This window comes from Antennarius striatus, chromosome 15 (genome assembly GCF_040054535.1).
Source record: "Antennarius striatus isolate MH-2024 chromosome 15, ASM4005453v1, whole genome shotgun sequence".
In the NCBI taxonomy this organism is placed as follows: domain Eukaryota; kingdom Metazoa; phylum Chordata; class Actinopteri; order Lophiiformes; family Antennariidae; genus Antennarius; species Antennarius striatus.
In genome coordinates, this window is record NC_090790.1 from 16,723,792 (window position 1) to 16,741,502 (window position 17,711).

General features: G+C 41.0%; 1 protein-coding gene and 1 long non-coding RNA gene across 4 annotated transcripts in view; both read left to right on the top strand.

Annotated features, from left to right (window-relative positions):
• The window catches only part of LOC137608024 (disabled homolog 2-interacting protein-like), a 100,796-nt gene that overhangs the window by 4,402 nt on the left and 78,683 nt on the right, over positions 1–17,711 (top strand). The window contains exon 1 of one of the 3 annotated variants that reach the window (XM_068334002.1): positions 5,828–6,202. The exons of the other annotated variants lie outside the window; for them this stretch is intronic. The gene's annotated coding sequence lies outside the window, so the exon portion shown is untranslated. Of the gene's footprint in view, positions 1–5,827; positions 6,203–17,711 lie in introns of those variants that run through there. 3 annotated transcript variants of the gene reach the window in all.
• LOC137608025 (uncharacterized) lies at positions 470–1,584 on the top strand. The gene is made up of 3 exons (XR_011038142.1): positions 470–935; positions 1,012–1,098; positions 1,384–1,584. It is a non-coding gene; the product is annotated as an uncharacterized lncRNA (long non-coding RNA).

Below are 17,711 nucleotides of genomic sequence, written 5' to 3' on the forward strand. Positions count from 1 at the left end.
ATTCTTGATCCACAATCGGTTCCTGAAGTAAATAAAATGCAGTTACCGACTCCAGCACTCTCTCACGTAGTTTCAGACCGGCTCTATTTGGAGTTACACAATTGTAAAACAAGTAATAAAATCCACTTTGGCAGCTTTATTGTGAAAATTTAAAGTCTTGCAAAGCCTTAACAAATTCAGCATTTTCTTTAGTGTTATGACATAGAAATATAGTGCATATAAAGTCACAGCAGTGCGGCCCGCGGTGGAGATGGTACAGTACGTGAAAAGTTCATCAAACACTCAAAACTACTTGGGTGATGGTGGATATAAATAACACTGCAGGAGCAGAGCTAAGCAATAACCTCAGAGAGCTGACTTGGGGCCAGCAGCAACAGTGGCACAACTCCATTTGGCCCCATTTGTCAGAAAGCCTCCCCGATCAGAGACCGTCCGTCAACGCAGCGCCGGCGAAGAGGAACGGAGGCGAGGACGAAAAAACAGAAGCACAGTGCAGAGTTTATAAGACAATGGAGAGTTGGAGAAAATTGGGATTTGTGTTCAAATGCAATCTGTTCCTTTGCTGTTTGTCATGCAGATGTTAAGCGTGTTATCGTGGCTTGAGCGTGTGGGTGCATTTGCGTCTGTTTTCCTGTCGGAAGACTGTGACGTGTGTCTAAGTTGAAGTGACTGCGAGGGGCAGAAACTGAGCCAAACGCAGCCATGAGCTTGTTTCACGCTCTCAACAAATTTATGTTGGGAATGTGCTTTTCATGTCTGTGTATATCTTATGTAAATGTACTGGTAGCACCCTGAACAAAGCCGACGAGGGAACCAGATGAGGACAGGGAGTTGGAAAACACTGACTAGGTGAAAGGAAACTAGATGATGAACATCAGCCGACTTGAGCATTTTCCTGGGAGGTTTTAATCAAAGTGGGAAGCTGGAATAGCAAGGTAAACTGATCCTAATCAATGTTTATCCTTCTTTGTTTATAGGGTTTAACCAGTCAAACATTTGTGATGGTTTCAGGTTGAGCACTGGTGGGAAAATGCGGTAGTTCAAGCTTGAAATGAGACCAGTGGAGGAGCAACGACATCAAGCTTTTACAAGTCTGATGTAAAGTCTTTGCTTTTTTTAATCTGCTTTGTATTAGACCGTAACATTTAATTAACTGATGACCGAAAACATTGCTGCACATCAGCTAGGCTCTGTGTATGGGATATGGATTATTTAAGCTTGCACTATGATCTTCTGATACAGCTGGAATAACAACCGGATTTACATTTGAATACTTAGACAACAGCTATGTGAAAACACAGAAACTGATGCAAACTGCACGTCGTGGGCTGCTGCTAACGCTGTTAATGCTGAACTGTCTGTTTCCTGATTTTTATCCAAAAGGAGGAAACGGCCACACCAAAATCCTGCCTGTGGCCAAAAATATATTCCATCCATATTGATAAGACCCATCGCAGAGACTGAATGGAATAAATTAAGATTCTATTCTTGGTCCTGTATGGTCCCCAGACAACTTCAAGCTGCACCCATTCCACTGCCGATGTTGATGCAAGTGGGATATAACAATATTACAAACCATGTAGCCAGTTAATTGTATTTTTGTATTTTGCTGTATTTGTACTTAATTGAAAAAAATAAATAATAGAGGTCGTATTGCAAGATGTCCTAGGAAGAGCTGGAGACTGTAGGTTCAGTTTATTTGTCTTTCAAAAGGATTGTAGAAAAAATATGCAATGGGTTTTCCTTTCCTTTAGTGTTTATATGCATCCGGAGAAAAGGGCAGAACATTAAAAAAAAAACCCCATAACAATAGCCATGCACGAACTGCTTGATGAGACTTGGTAAAAGGTTCGGGGAAGGAAGAGTTCCAATTTTTAGAGTGGATTAAGGAATTCTTCTACTTTAGTGAACATTCCAATTTAAGGCTCTTTGGATCATTTCGGTCAGTTAAACTTTGATTACATGCCAGGTTACCATGAAACGGAGGAAGAGTCAAAATGAGGAACCATCAAATTTTAGAGTGCATGTGGATAAATGGTGGAGCCATTTAAATCAAATATTCATGAACATATTTGCATGAAACAGATCGGTCATAAAGTTTTGGAAAGAATAATGTCTCTTCTGGGAATAGCTGTATTCCTTATGTTAGATTTCAAAATTTAGGTTTATGTTTTCTTCAAAATACAACTTTTGCCAATAACTGGAACATAACTATGAGTTAGAAGAATTAGCAGAAATCACCTTGACAGAGAAGATCCGGCAAAAACTCGTCTCAGCGTTGGAATAAAATGCACGATCGGATCTGAAGTCAACAACATGGGGGTCCACATGGGGGAAGTTTCAGTTGATGGTGATGGATGATGTTTATGACAGGAGGCTCAAAGTTTAGTATGCTACTCATCAAGTGCAGGCTTTGGGGATTTCGATTTGGCTTTAATTAGATCGTCTACTGTAAGGGGTGATAGAAAACATATGGAGAAACATGAATGAGACACGAATGACGTGCTGCAAAAGGGCGTTGGCAGTTACATGTAGGACGGCTCAACCTGAGGATGGACCATTTCTGGACTTACATATGTTGAATTCCTTTTGGAATCCTTCCACAAAAAGCACTTGCTGCCTTGGTAGGTATAAATTGCAGTCTGACTCCAAGTCAAAGACTTTCTGGCTTCCCTGAATGTATTTCCTGCGAATGACATGTACATTATTTAATTTTTCTGCCTATAGTGGAAAGAGGAAACGCCACAAGCCACAAGCTAATTTCATTTCGTTTGACGGCTTAATGTCATTTTGATTTACTTGGACTCAAGACTCAAGCATTTGGATTATTTGGGATTATGTAATGACAGAATTCCGTCTGGAGGCAGATCATTTAGAATCCTGTTTGTTTCCTGTGTCTGCCCTTCTGCTGTCCCACCCGCTCTTTCCATCTCTCTATTTGTTTGCTGGTGTAGATCTGCCTTTTCATCCCTCCTTCATCTCCAAATGAGAAAAAAAAAAAACAGAACTGGCTCCAATTGAACAAAATCAATCCGTTTCATGCATTTTATTCTCCAGACCCCCAGATTATTATTTTTTTAAACATTGTCATACACATCCATCTGTACACGGATGAAACAAACACAAAGTTAAACACAGTTCTCGTCCTGCATCTTCTAACTTCTTTAACCTCTCACATTCAAGACAAGTCAAGTAAAGAAAATAAACGGAATGAGGTTGAGGGATTAGAGACACAGAAACGGGACAAACAAAGAGGGAGATAAAACGGGAGGCGTGTCAGACTTGTCTATAGGACTAGACTTCACTGCCTCGCTTTGTGTGTAACTTTATAGCCCACATACCAAAGTACTCACTCACTATGTCACTTCACCCTTTGGGTTTCTGTCTTCCCCATTTTACTCTCACTCCATTTTTGTGAGTTGTTTCTCGTATGATGAAGGTGGAATAGGACTTAAAACAAATGTTTTATCTTTCTGGCTTTAACCACAGTTACTATAAAACCATCAGACCACCACCACACTCTAATGCCAACAGTATGTGGTGACACTAATTACAGTGTAAAGAATGAGTAATACTGCATTACGTGGATAAAAGAGAATCGAAAATCTTTCAGGTGGCCAGAGAGAGTATTAATTATTGTGAAATAGAAGCTCATGGAACTGGTCAGGGCATAAATTATAAAGTTTGGAAGTTACAATCGGAATGGTTTGAGAAAAAAGTGTCATAAACTGCCCCCAGAAATTTGGAAGTAATCAAAAATAAGAGCAATGGCATCCAATGGTTCAGATAGCACTAATCACTTAGCTCTGATTCACGAAAAACAAAGTCGTACATCAGTGTTTAACTGGAGAGTTTTATGTCTCAGAAGTGAGAACCATATGAAAATAATAGATTGACACGTTTATCATATTGTCAACAATGCATCAAACGACTTGTGTCAACTCGTGTTAAACGGATTCATGTGGAGACAGGTCTGGTTCCATTCGGACGTCAGCTCTCACAAAGTGTGGCATGGAGGAACGTGAGTACGCTAATGTCTGTTTCCTCTGACCTGTATACAGTATTAGTAATCATACTGTATACAGTATGATTACTGATACTGTATACAGTATCAGTAATCATACTGTATACAGTATCAGTAATCATACTGTATACAGTATCAGTAATTATACTGTATACAGTATCAGTTGTGCAATTTCCTCCGGGATTAATAAAGTATCTGTATATCTATCTCTATCTAACACACATAGAACAGTTTTTCTTTCCAGATTATATTTTTGTGACAAAGTTGCCGATAGAGCTCATGTTATCTGTTGTCCAGATTAAATATTTTTTTATGTACACTATTGGATGGATCACTTTGAATTTTCCCTGTGTCTGCGTGGGTTCTGTCTGGGTTCTCCGGGTTCCTCCCACCTGTAAATACATGCAAATTAGGTGTATTGGTCACTCCAAATTGTCCATCGGTGTGTGTGTGTTTGTTTGGCTTTCATGTGTTCCAGCTATGACCTGGTGTCTCATCTGGGGTGTACCCTGCTTCTTACCTATTTTATATACTGTTATAATCCCTGAAGGAAAATTAAGAATGCACACTCTAGTATGTTTTGAGAATGATTTGAGAAATACTTCCTGTCTGTCTTGAGAGGAATCCTTTTGACATCGATGACACCAGTAGTTTTTGCTTGAGCACAGTGAGTTCTGGAATTCATCTGATGACCAAAAACGCGTCTCATTATGACATCATAACATCAAAAGCAGCCGTTTAGCTTCTTGATAATGTTTTTTGTGAGACTGCGTGCAGACTTTAAGGGTCTTTAAGAAGTTACTACAACATCCTCAAGTACAAATACTTTTTGGGATACGTAAAAATGGACTCGTTACAATAAAACATGAGGAGATTACTGTATAGTGGTTAGTAACAGTGATCTATTTGAATATATAATACAGGTGATAGTAAAGAAAGGCTTTATTGCGAGTGGAACTAAATGAAGAGAGAAGGGATGAAGTAGTCAGAAGTGACGAGGAGGAGGAGGAGGAGGGTAGATCCGCTGTCACTTCTGTGGACAAATGTGTTGCTTGACAAATGTCCACCAAGGACGGCAGCCGACACATGAGACCACTGTTGTTTGGCAGGATGGAAGGAGGGACGTGGGAAGGGAGGAGGAAACACCACATTACCTTATTGCATGGTGGTGTCTCGAGTATCTCATTTTATTTCAACAAGTAAATGTTTGCCTGGAGCAATTTAGCAAATCAACTAATTTTTCTCTTAGGGAAAGGAAATGAAGTGACTCCATTTATAGACACCTGCTGCTTTATTTGATTTGCGGACAGTTGTTTAAAATGAATATCAGCAATTATTTGCAACATTTTGCCATTGCATCAGAAATAAAAGCATTTTAAAAGGGTTTTTATTGATTACTTAATGTTAAAATATTAGTGAAATAGCATTGTGTTCTTCCAAAAGTTTAAAAAAAACCCAACAACCCCAAAACAACAGTGGTCACCTTCAGCAGCTCTGCTAGACAAGTTCACAGAGAACTTCAGCTAATGCTTTAAAGCTGGAGTGTGGTTGTGAGACCCGGCCTGGCCCCGCGGTTTTGGTCAACCGCAAAACGGCCCCCGATTGGCTGGATGAGAGGTTGGAATTCAGCTCTCTGAGGTCCAAACCCCGCCTCCTTCTCCTCCTCCTCTTTCTCGTCCCGGCCCCGGGCGCTGAGGCAAGACGGATTACCACGCACACACACACACACACATGTACACACACTCTCCTTCCCATATGAAAGGGGTTGTGGAGCTGGGAGTTCCAGACATATGAAGACACGGAGCAAAGGAAGTGAGAGAAACGCAACACAAGACAAAGAGAGAACTCTCCTGCCCTCTGTTTGTGTGAGTGGGTGAGCTCTCTCTCTCTCTCTCTCCATGAGCCTGGGAAGGGGGAGGACCTGAACCCTAAGAGTCAATATCCCTGCAGGAGTCCATACACACTTACACAGACACACACACACACACTCGCACACTCATACTTGCTGCAGCTACCGCAGCCTGAATGAGTGCAGAAGGAGAAACGGAGCAAGGAAGCAGGAGTGTGAGACAGGGGAGGAGGAATTCCTGGAGTTGTTACTTGTTGCTCCTGGTTTTCCTTGTGGATTGAGGATGATATTCCCTCTGCTTTCCCTGCGGCGGTGGGACCTCGTCTGAGGTGAGCTCTAGCATTCTTGCTTCTCCATCTGGTGGTTCTGTGAATGGGGAAAAAAAAAAAGGGGGGTGGGGGTGTCCGAATATCAAATTTTGCAAGCTCCTCTCTGAGATTGCTCTCTTGGTGGAATGGCAGAGGGGGTTGAGAGGAGAACATGAGGTGTGGAGGGGAAGGGGTGTTATCACTGATCTGTCAGAGATGAGAGCAAACTAAGGGGTAGAATGAAGAAAAGTGTCTAAAGGAGGGAATGAATGGGGGAGAAAAAGTCGGTTGCTTAATAAATGTCGAAGACCCCGACAGTGACGTGACTCAGAACCCGTTTCTGAAAGTGGGACAGAAGAAGATGGGAAATGAAAGCTCAGTCCAGCTCTCCACGCTCCTTTCTCCTCAGTGCCTCCTTTTTTTCCGTTCGTACGAACGACTTGGGGTTGCCTTTGTGACGCCACCACATGCCATAAATATGACATTCTTGCATAATGTACTTTTGTGTGTGTGTGTGTGTGTGTGTGTGTGTGTGTGTGTATGTGCGTGTTCAGTGAGTCATCCTGCTTGAAGACACTGTGTCGAAGAGACAAGGTGGTGTTTAACTGCTTTAGGAGGGTGTAAGCTTCATTTACCAACTACTGTACGATTACAGCGTCTTCCCTCAGTCCTCCACCTCTGACAGCAACTCTCTTGTGTGTGTGTGTGTGTGTGTGTGTGTGTGTGTGTGTGTGTGTGTGTGTGTGTGTGTGTGTGTGCAACCTCATCATCATTCCTCCACCAACATGTGTTTACATGCTGCAGTCTATCACCCACACACAGCAGAACTAAATGTTAACAATTTCGAAAGTTGCCCTGTCTGAGTTGGACGCCTATGATTGGGCTGGCGGGACACGTTTCATGTTAACTCACTTTTGGGGTACGAAGTAAAACCATCTGTGTGGGGAAACCCTTTGAAATATCACATTACAGTACATGCCTGCAGTTTTTAGAAGTTTAGGCTTTTTTTTTTTTTTTTAATTGTCATAATTTTCAGTAGTAGTGCTGTGTGTCCGGGCGTGGGCATTGTTGTCCTATTATTAGAGCAAGCTGAGCCGGCCAGCAGCTGTGCGGAAGGAAGCAGGCTCACAACAGCCGGAGAAAAGGGATTACTGGGAATACTGAGCAGGAGTTATGGACCGGCTGAAATGGCATTCCTAAGGTGGAAGAGCACCAGAGCAGGATCAGTTTTGGAACTTAAGGAGAAGATGCTGAAAGTGTCCTGGACTCCCTCACAGCTGGAGAGCTTGGTTGTTGATCACCAGAATAATAATTTGACCTGGGCCTGTGGCCTTTCTGTGTGGAGTTTGCATGTTCGCTCCATGTGTGGTTTCCCTCGGGGTGTTCTGCTTCCTCTCGCAGGACGGACACATGCAGTATAGGCTGACTAACTCTAAAACATCCATAGATATGAATGAGAGTGGGATGGAGTCTGGATCTGGATTGGATCCCATCATGCAGTAAAAGCATTAGCAAGGAAAAAGGATTTATGAGGATGTGAAGTAAATATTCTGTCCTCTGTTCAGTGACATCATCAGCATTGAGACGGGTTCCCTGAACTAGTTATTATGTCATAGGTTCATGGAGGCTGATCCAGTTAAACCATCAATCTTCCCTCCATCCTTTCATGTCTCTGTTAGAACCTGAAATAAAGAACAAGATCGCATTTCTCTCCCGTTTTGTTCGGAATTTGCTATTCTGAGTAAAATAGAAGTAGCGTCTTCTCACTCGTTCTTTGTGATGTCTTTATCTGTGGCGGCCCAGGCAGGAGTGGGGGTGAGCTGACCAAGTGCTCTGAGACAGAGAAAGTGGAAGGACTTCGTTACAGATAGTGATTACTCAGTGATTGAATGCTGTGATAAACCGCTGCCATGCTGGCTAAAGAGATAATAGCATCCCAGTATTACTCGCACATCTCTGCTAGCTCAGCCTCAACCCCGTCAGTAAATCTCTGGTGTGTATTCCAGTGGAAATACAATCAACAGCAGCAGATTATCTCCTTAAAGCATGTTATTCAAAGGGAATTTATTACAGTGTGGATAGTATCTGATCATGATCTATAGATTCTGTTTCTGCATTGTTAAAGGACCTTCTTGGATCCAGAGCTTTCTTCAAAGATTATGAAAGAGAAAGATTATGAAAAGAAAAAACACATTCCTGATTTCTTTTTGATATTTTACTTCACTTTTTAGCAATCTTTCTTTTCTTTTTTTTTAAAGAAAATTCTACATCTGCTTGCCTTGAATTTAATCGCTTTGAAGTCATTATAAACTTAAAAATGCCAGGGTGCTTTAATGCTAATTACAGTTATACAACCAGACTAAAAACTCTTATACCACATTATAGAAGCAGACAAGATAACATAAAATCTTTTTTCATTCATCTCCATAGCCTCAAAAAACACCTACCAGTACCTCTAGCTTCTGAACTTTTCATGGCATCGGATCTGCCCTCGTTTCTCCCACCCCCTTTTCCAGTTTTCACTTTCTTCTCTCTGAACAATAACTGTGTCATTAGTCAAAGGCATAAAAACAGACATCAGACAGGATTTTGATAAATGCTTGATGACAGTCTACAGGACTGGGTGTAGCATGTGTGTGGATTTAGGATTTGGAGTGTACAAGTGGGTTGCAGGGTTAGCCTCCAAACCATACAATTATGAACAGGTATTTTGCAACGCACGTCTTGTGCATCTGATCACATGCTCTACGTGTGATCAAGAACTGATCTGTTTTTGTATTATATTTCCTGCGTGTTTAGGCACGCAACTGTAGCTTCAGTATGCGTGCGCTTGCCAGTTGCTGCTCATTTGGATCAGAATCAATAAGGCATTTCATTCTTTTTGCTCCTGACAGCCACGAATGATGACAGATGAAATTGATTCCTTATTGGGTTTTTTTTGTCGCTTATCGTCTGAGTGTCGGGACACAAGTCAGCCGTGTTGTGGATCTACAATGTGTTGCTTTCCCACCAGCTAACAAATGACATCTCACTGCTGAGGGAACACACACTCACACATAAAGATGCACAAACTGGAATTAATTAAACGCCTTATGAGGATAAATGTAATTATGGCATACAATAATTCTTTATTGCCTCTGATTGCACATTTGCCAGTCCTGTGAAGGATTGAAGATTACCATCTTTCATCACTCCACCCATTTGTTAATTTGTGTGTGAGATCTGCTGTGCACATTTGTGCAACCTATGAATTTTTTTGCAATTTCTATCAAAATTGTGCAACAAATCTGTTGTAAACAGTAGTTTAATTCCTGTATTATCTCTGTGTGTGAACATTTCCCATAATACCATAATGACAGAATACTATGTCGTTGTATTGACTCTCATTATTAATCAGACTGGAGTCAATGTGTGGTTGTGAACGACTCAACGGTGGCTCTGAAATTCCAATCACAATGAAAAACATGAAAACAAATTGTCATGACCCGAACATCGTGGCTACCGTGTGTTTCAAGCTGTGTTGATTTGTTATTACTGTGCTAGCATGCAGATACAGTTACAAAATCTAAACCATCTCAATGCCGTGTATACATGTAGGGTAGTGACGCCTCTCTAGGAACTTGTCGATACTTAAATGATTGCATCAAATAACCCAGACTTTACATCCTTCATCCGATTTAATATTATTTTCAAATAACACAACAGTTGCCACGGCAGCATCCTGCAGGAATCTTTCCTCATCGACTCTTTTCTCAGCAGTTCTGACATTTTATTTGCTGGAGGACTTCAGCACCGCTGTGTCTCTTGTAACTCTCTCTAATAACGCCATGAATTCTGTCTCCGGCCTTGTTTAGCTAATGTATGATTCATGGAGATTAAATGCATAATTAATAGCGGATGTAACATGAATGCCTCAACACTGACAAATGATCTAGTTTGACTTGTGTGAAAATGAGTTTATATGTTAATTATCTGTGTATAGTAGATATGTGTGTATAGTAGATGTCTCTATGTGTACATGTAGGCTTATTTATATATGTGTGTGTATATATGTGCATTTCTATATGTGCATGTGTGTACAGTAGTACACATGAGCTGCTTGGGTTTCTTGAGATACAAGTCGTCTCTCTGTCCTTATTTTTGTTCAGTCGTATTATGGGACACCACCGCGAGTCGGCGGATGGATATACCATCAACTGAGACCAGATCTCAATCTTTCCCACATGTTGGCGGATGATTACAACATCAGATGAGATCAGATCTTGTTCTCGTTCGCAGAGTAAAGATGTAGCACGTGTGTGCTCATCAACTTCACGTTGTTATCATTGTTTATGTAACTTGTATCTAATTAATTATACACAGGCATAGTATGCATGTTTATTGGTTGATTAAAAAAAATGTTTTCATAATTTACAGGGCTTTCATACAAGACTCGAATGGATTAAAATTATTTTAGTGATTTTAAATTGGGAAAAATTTGTGGACTTACAAGCTCAGTCATGGAACGAATCAAACTCTTATCTCAAGATACTACTGTATATGTGTATATTGTGTTTATGTATGTCTGTGTGTGTGTTTATGTATAAAACAAGCATACACATACATACAATAATATTACCAGCTGGTTTTCCGATATAGAATTTGGTTCAAATAAAATGGATGAAAGTTATGTATGCATCTTTGATGACAGTTTGCTAATGTGGGACATGAATAGCTAAGGCAATGAGTCATGTCCACTTTCACACCATGTGGGCTTAACAGCAGCACATACTGCTGTTCCGTTGCAACCGAAAAGACAATTCTGGGATGTAAATGGATTCCATTGTACAAAAAAAAAAAAAAGATGCTTTGTGAGATTGTGTGCATTGACTTCCGCGCTGGAGATGTAAATATTTTGTATATTGAGATGTGATTTGGTGTGCGGCGTTTTGTCTGACAGAGCCTTGTTCTGATTCACAAAGAGCCGGACCACCCATTGAGTTTTCAGTGATCCAGGAGATCACAGCGAGGCCTGCAGGCCTCTCTCCTGCAGGTGCCTAGGCGGGGATCGGTCTAGTTGAGCAGTTCAGTAGTACTGTCACACACTTTCATAGAGATGAGATTTACTTCAGGCCTTATTATGTATGTATTTTCTCTTTCCTGATTTGTTTTTTTTGTTTTTTTTAACTTTAGAGTGCCTCAGGAGCACCAAATGTTTATATGACCTGTTTCGGAATGACTCACTGCATGGTGCCAAACAACACTGTGGTGTTTATACATCCAGACACTCGTAAAAGCAATCAGATATACATGAAGTATTAACAGTCACACAATCTCCTAGGACAACATGTATATGTTCCACATAGGGTGGATTTCTTCACGTGTTGTCGGGATAAATGTGGCTTATTAGAATTTACTTTTGCATGTTCCTTTTTAAGTGTATCTTTTTTTACTCACAGAGTTGTTTGAGGTCTGGGAACAAAGCCACTTTGCAACAAATGGCGAGAAACAAGACAGGACAAGAAACAGTTGGAAACCAGCCACTGGTCTAGCCAGACTGTTGAACTACTTTATTCGGAGGTGAATTAGAAAATGAAACGTTTGCCGACAGTGACATAAAGTTGAACAAAGAGAAGTGGTATGTGGACTGTTATTATGAGCCAGTGTGGATGATAATTTCACTGATAGTGTTTTGATTTTGGGTTGTCTGACGGCGTGGTTGTTTTGCTGTGTCTGACTTCCTCGTAGAAATGCTGTCACTTCCCTGAATTTTTCTTAATTTGATAAGTGTATTGTTACTGTGGCTTAAAAGAATATAAAAAGGACCCAACATTCAATGACCATCATTTCACATTCAAAATATTCTGTTACAAGTTGACCCAGAGCGATGACGAGTCTTTTTCTCTGGCGCTTTCATAATTTTTCTTTCTTTTCAAGTCAGCCTTGACATCGATGTTGTGATAAACAGGCTTTCATCGTAAGGCTGCAGACCGAATGGCAACCAATAGAAAAACAAAAGCCCATCACTGAACCAGACCCCTGGCCGCCACTGAATGAGCATGCTCTATTTGCGCGTTAATCCTTCTACTGCTCAGGTTGGCCCTGGGGAACCAGCTTCAGATAACAAAATGATGCTTGCTGCGTCACGTTATTCATTCCTTAGTTCCATTCTTCATTAAGTGCACCTTTTACTCTCATGTAATTTATGAGGCATCGCAAATGAAAAGCTCCTTGAACTTGAGATTAAAGTCACATTAAGTTGCTTCACGTCGCTGAGCCGTCAGACGCTACAAAACATCCACGAAACGAGGCAACGAGGATTCGTCTGAAAGGATCTGAGGCCAGCAGTGTTTTCAGAGAGCAACGAAGCAGTAAATGAAAGTTCGAGGGGACGGGACGGATTGGGGGGGCTCCTGTGGCGTTCACGCTACAGTGTTGTAGCTGTGATTTTCTACTCGCAGGACAGATTTTGGAGATTGGCGACAAAAACACCAATTCTGTGCAGCTGCTCTAAAGATATTAAGATGGCCAATATAGCGTCGTGTCTGCTAGCAATGCTACATTTTCTTCAAGGCCAATGTGGACTTTTGTTATTTGGGTTTCAATGTAACCCGCATATTCACTGTGGGAGTGACAGAAATCATGTTGATGTCCAAGAAGCTGGTCTGAGTCGCTGAGACAAAACAGGAAATGAACTCCACTCCCGAAGGTTCCTCTTTCCCGCCGACATACCTCACTTCCTGTTGCATACCTCCCCACCTCATGCTTTGACCCTTCACACACACTCCACGAAATCTCCATGAAAGATAAGTCACAGATCATACATACAGTTTGTCTATTTAAGCGCAGACGCAGAAAATATTTTCTAAAGTAGATTAATATGAATCTGGTTGAGCGCAGCATTGAGCTACGGCTCAGCTGCCCCAGATAGTCATACTCCTTCTGTGTCCTGCCCTCGATCTCTATGAAAAGCCACAGGAATACATAATTATTGCATATACACAGCAACTGACACAATTTACGTACACGTCAATGCAACTGAGTAAAAAAAAAAAAAAATAGGTGAAGTCCCTGAGTGACGGCACACTCTAGAATTCAAGATCTTCTGTTTCCTTCTTCTCACAATTAACATTTCAAGAGTGAAAAGCTGTAGACTTCCACACAAACACAACCAAAATGCGTCTGTGCTTGTGTGTTGGAAAGCGACTTCTGTTAATAGTTCCGATGTGGATTCCCGATCCTGTTGATCAGAGGGCTGGCGACATTGACAGACCACCGTCAGTAGAAAACAGAATCCACTGTAGCTTCCTGTTCGGGTGTTAATTTTTGCCTCGTGTAAGCCTGTGTATAATGTTTCCATTTATCTGTGTGCAAAGTCTATCCATTGAGTTACCTGAGGTGTTTAAGCAGATAGCTTGTGTTTTATCAGACAGATTATGGTGGAAAGAATTATTCTGGCTAAACAAGAGAGATTGCTATAGGAAGACTTTTTGCTTGTTTTACATGTTAAGTCCTTCCTGTAGCTTCGAGCTGATGCTCTATTCCTGCCACAAAAAAAAAAGAGAGGCTCATTAAAATATCAGTGAAAAGACATGAGAGGTTTTGTGAAATGTGAGCAAAATCTAAGCTTGAAGCATCGGGGCGCATTGAAGTTTATCTGATCACTCAAAAGTTGGAGGGTATTGAAACTAATATTCATCCTCATGAGCCATACTAGCAGGGCTTCAAGCTAAATGTTAACATCAGGTTACTCCTGTTCTCTCACTGTCGATGCTAGAATGCTAACAATTAGCAGGTGTGGTATTTGACCGGCTTAGAAACTGGACAGGAACTGCCTGTACCTACACCCCCTCCCTCATTTAAAAAGGCCCTCCTCCATAGATCTAGTGTGATTGCTCATTTGTGCGTTCATGCGTGGTAATCTTTGCAGTCCATCGATTTGATTTTGTGAAAACAATTAGATGGATGGATGCCAGATGTGCACATGCAAGGAAACCCTAAGCAGTCAGCACATATCAAAGGTCAGAGGTCAATGATAGAGAGGTTTTACAGCGGCACTAATTGACAAATCTGTAGTGACCCGTCCTTATCTACTCGGTGTGCAAATAGAATTTTACATGGCCATTTAACAAATCGTACCCATTGTTCATGAGACAATGGGGCTTCTGTGGCTGAATGGGAAGTAGCGCCCATGACGTGGGTCGTGACTGAGTTCCATAAATTCCAACAGAACGAGCAATAACAACAAAACAAGATGAAAGATGTCAAGTATTTATCCACCGTATTTTAAGCCACATCAGCGTATTTCAACAGGTTTGGTCCGGTTTGTCCCACGTTTGGTCAAGATTGGGGTCGATTGGTGGAAGAGAGCAAAAAAAAAAAAAAATAGAAAAAGCCTGCAATTAAAGAAAGTGATTCTTCCTCACGTGTATGGAGAAGCGGCGAGGTTACAAAGAGCAGCTAAAGAATGAATCTGGAGGAGGATAATTGAAGCGCTGCAGCCTCACTTCTGTAATGACATGCTTCCTTATGTTTTGAACTGGACTTCCATACTCTCTGGAAGTCCATTATTTATTTATTTTTTTGACATCTTTATGGGCTGTTCCATCACAGTACGGACAGTCATAGATGAATGAATTGTACTAATTGTGTTCATAATATTTCAGCACTTACTTTACAATGTGATAGAATTGAAAATATAGACAGAATTCCAGAGCCTACACTGCCACCAGATGATACTTAAAGAAAACAGATGTAAATTTCTCTCTTGATTATTTGTGATCTTGTTTTTCCAACCCTCCCCTACAGCTTGATATCCGACATGGGATTTAGCTGACAGTTGCCATGTAGATTAAATAAGAACAGGATTAGATCTGTGGAGATCCTAGGCACATGTATGTGGTCGTATTTATATGTACATGTATGAACACGTGCAAAGCTCGTGTTCCCTGTTGGGATCGATAGATCTTAATCTATCTGTTGCAGATAAGACTGCTGTTGTGAGGATACGTTAGCGTGCAGCGGCTGACGAAATCCACCGCTCATGCTACTCATGATGTGGTCCTGTGTGTGTTTGCAAGCTGCATTTGTGCTGTGTGTGTGTGTCTGTGTAAGGGCACCCTGCCACTTAGCGTAATTGGTGGTCGATCGAGTAATCAATGAAAATCTGGCATTTTAATCAAGTAAATAAGTAATTGTTAGCTGGACTCCTGGTTAGATGTTTAAATAGCTGTTGAGTTATCCTAATAGTGTTATATCTCTAATCAGTCTGTATGGAGGAATCATTCCTGCATTTCATTTGCTGCTTATTTATTCAAAGCATTCATTTACCTGTATGTAACACCGCTCATGCTAGGTCTGCTTTCTATTGTCCATGTCTACATAATATACACCTAGATGGTAGGGCGGCGGTTGCACGCACAGATTCTATATATGAACACCGAGCATCACAACGAAAGATGACGTTTGTTTTCGACATACATTTTGAAAACATCAGCGGGGGTCCGTCTGCTCATCTTGAGTGTCTGCATCATTAGCGAGACCTCTCACGCCTCTTCTTCCCTCTCACACTTATTTGTGAGCTTTATTCCTTTTAATCATAGTGAAAACGAGTTCACTCCCTCTCCTCCTCCTCCTCCTCCTCCTCCATCTTGCATGTCTGTTTGTCTCTGGCAGAGCAGAGTGACACAGGCCTCTCTGTTCTCCATCTTTTGTGTACTATTGTCTAATGAGTTTGCTTGGGACGGGACATTCCGCAATTTGGCCTTTACTCTGGGTAGAGAGGCATAAATGTGACGAGAATGAAAGCATGGATTGATGGGAGCGGCACCAGTCTGTTGCTATAGCAGCGGGAGTATTACTATTTTATTTTAGAAAAGTGAGAAACGTATTAATGCAAATGTTGGTAACATGATCTGCAGACCTGGTGGTGGTCGATGTGGCTATCTGACACGTCACATTTATATTCTGACAGTGCTGATGTATTGAAAATGTGCCTTTTGGATATGGTCTTCATCTAAATCATGTTGAAGTTGGCTGATGGTACTTGTTGGTATCGTGATGAAATAAAGCATCTTCATATTTTTGGAGATGGTTCTGTGATCGCACTTGCTTCCTTGTTTGTTTGCTTGTCTGCAGGACATCTCAGAATCCTGAGTGTGTATTTTGAAGGTTTTTTATTTTGAGGTGGATCTTGGGTCAAGGAGTGTGGGGACTGTGGATTGAAGACTGTGGATTCTACATTTTGAGTACATAGTAAAAAAAACAAAAAACAATGTCGAACTAGATTCAGATCTGGATCATAATCCAGATGTGGATCATCATCAGGATCTGGTTCGCAGTCGTAATCCAGGTGAAATATAATCAGGATCTAGATCTTAATCAGTATCAGGATGATGATGATCGTCATCCAGACGTGTGAGGTTTTGGTAGGTGACAGTTTATATTGTGATGTGCAGTAGAGGCATATTTAGTAGAGTCAAATCACTATTTTCCCAATTAGGCTCTGAGTGCATGTCTGTGTCTAGTGTCTATTTGTTAAATGCCGCTTCAGCCAGACGAAGATTTCAGGCGGACTTTGATCGTCTCACTGGCGTCTGTCTTTCTAATCCACTTACACTCTTCATTTTCTCTGTGATGAAGATATTTCCCTGAGAACAGATGCGCTCCTCTTTTATCCGTCATTAGAGGAGGGTCGTGGATTCCTCTGCTCTCTATCTGTTCCTCCTTCCTCTGCCAAATGAGTTCATTGGACGACCCAGATAGTGCCTCTATTACATGTACCTGTATGTATAATTAAAAAGACCACTGATCATATTTATGGTTTTCTTCCTGTGCTGTATTACCATCCTGTTAGTTTTATAAGGGTCTTACGATGCAGTGCGACACGTCTCAGTAACACATAGTAACCCACAGTTAATCCCACTGTGCATTGTGTGTGTCTGCACACCCAGAAACCTGTCTGGTGGGCATGTTCCACCAGTTGTACCTTCCTGTATCCTCCAGTAGGGGGCAGTATTGATAAAGCCTTTATTTGCCATTGGTTCATTCTCAACAGGATATACTGTACAGTTACTCTAGATTTCATATAAATGTAGATATAGATGTTCTACGTGACAGAAAGTTAGCAAAAATACAAGACTTTTACCAGTTTTTGGTGAAATACTTCAGGATTTGCACATGACTTTTGTCTAAGTGACTAGAAATTGAACTATGAATATTTGCACATCAATTCCATCTTTTTGTTTAGTGTAGTTGCTGCTTTCTGACATATAAACACTTCATTAATTTACATAATGCAGTCAGCGATAGCACTTCCTACTGTGTATCATTACATAACAGCACTCTCAGCTACAGATTATTATGTAAGCAGTGCTAAAATAAAGGCAGAAAATAATAATGCAGCAATATAACATTAATTTCTACCTTCATAAATGTCAACCTTTTGTTTTTCTAACCTTTTCAGGTGGTGTTGTGGTTTGTATCAGGCTGCAGGTGTGAATTGTTTTTCTAATGCACAAATGTTTTTGGAAGTTCAGCAAGGTTGGGCTGG